Source organism: Galeopterus variegatus, unplaced genomic scaffold (assembly GCF_000696425.1).
Source record: "Galeopterus variegatus unplaced genomic scaffold, G_variegatus-3.0.2 Scaffold7213, whole genome shotgun sequence".
NCBI classification, from domain to species: domain Eukaryota; kingdom Metazoa; phylum Chordata; class Mammalia; order Dermoptera; family Cynocephalidae; genus Galeopterus; species Galeopterus variegatus.
The window spans coordinates 65,148-66,942 of record NW_007733324.1 but is presented as its reverse complement, the minus strand read 5'-3'; positions in this window follow the sequence as shown (position 1 = coordinate 66,942).

The window sequence follows — 1,795 nt, the reverse complement described above, 5'->3', positions numbered from 1 at the left end:
ATCATTCACAAGTTGGAACATTTTATTATATAATATATAGAAAATTTGTATTTGTTAATGTTACCACCACTGATCTCATCAGAAAAGTCTTCAAGTATTGAGAAGTTCTCAAGTTCACAGTGATGGATACACGCATTCCAGCATTCCAATTTTGACTCAAATTTTATCATTGGCATCAAATACTGTCAGCTGTTTTTCTTAAAGTAACAGGCTCACTTTATTTGTTTTCAAGAAATGTCTGCCCAGTACCAAAGTCTGTAATAACCAAGTTGTCTGTCAGTCCTTCTTTCAAGTAAAATGGTTTTGCATGAAGAAAACAGTAAGTTCAGCTTGCCACTGAATCACCGGAGTGTTTTTTCTTGGGACAACTACTGTTTTGCATACTTTGGTTTGCAGCAGTTGGAAACTTACATTTCATCACATAGAATATTAAAAGCCACGTCTTCAAAAGTTGAGCTTTAATAAAATTACTATCTTAACTGCTTTATTAAGAAAAATCACAGGTGCGATTGGATTTCTTCTTTAACCTGGGTGAGTGGGGTCAAGAATACAGTGACCACCAGTACAGTTTGTGGCTACTGCCTTCATTTGCCTAAGGTGACAGCAGTTTTACCTGTGATAGCCTCTGCACCATCAGTGCAAAAGTCAGCACAGTGGAAAAGGCAGATAATGTTTTAGAATTATTATGAAAATATAGTTTTGACCTCTTGGACCCCAGAGGGAAGCCCAAGGGTCCATGGTTCGCACTGTGTGGACCACTGCACTATAACATGAGTTGGTAATTCACACCCAAAGTGAACATCTGTAGCTTTGCTCAGCATCCCTTTTCCAGTGACCCCAACCTGCATTTCCTATGTTCTAGTGGGGCCTCCAATCTTAGTACCATCGTACCACCCCTGCCCCAGCCACAGGATTGGCATGGAACCCAGGCAGAGCTGATCTGTGGTTTAAATGGTCACTTCTGGGGCTACTCCTGGAAAACTCCAGCCACCACTCTGGGGCTGCTGCCACAGCCATTTGCCATCACTATAGGACTTTGGGAGAGAGAGCGAGATACCCTTGCTCTTTTGTTCGGGCCATTTAGCTGGGATGACATAAGCCTGGAGCTGGTTGTTGCCATCTGTTCTTTCCCCACTACCTCTTATCCCCCCCACACTAGTACCATGCAAAGAGCAAGCCTGACCACGGCATGAAAGAATGAGCCCAACACACAGAGAGAAGCAATCCAAGGGATAGGGAGGGAGGGCAACACATCGTAACACATAGCTTAAGTCCCTGGAGCTCCTGAGGACTGATCCACTCTGAACTTGGTGCTGTGAGCCAATAGACACCTTCTAGCTTAAAGTGGTTTGAATTTAGTTTCTGACACTTGCAATAAAAAGGATGTGATTAGAAGAATTATTGAGTACCTTTAGGACATTCTTTACTATGACAGAGTCTTTGAGATAAAGGAGAAGATCAGGGAGTGTCTCTTCCCTGGTGGGTAAGAGCAAAGTGGCACAGAGTGAGTGGTTCTATGAATGTATGTACAAGGTGGACAACCACCTCCAAGGGGCATGGCCTGGGTATGGCTTCTGCAGGTGTGTGAAGTGGGAGGAAGCACCATTCCTACTGCCCCTGGGAAACCCAGTGCTGCTCCAGGGCGAGGCCAGCTCATGATCCAGCTGTGATTCATGCTTGTCACCACTGGATGATAAATTCTGAAACCACCAACTCAAGTCTAAATGCCCTAGAGTGTTCACAAGGAATGCTCGAGCAACAGCCTAGAAGAGCTCTGGTCCAGGGAATTCTATGT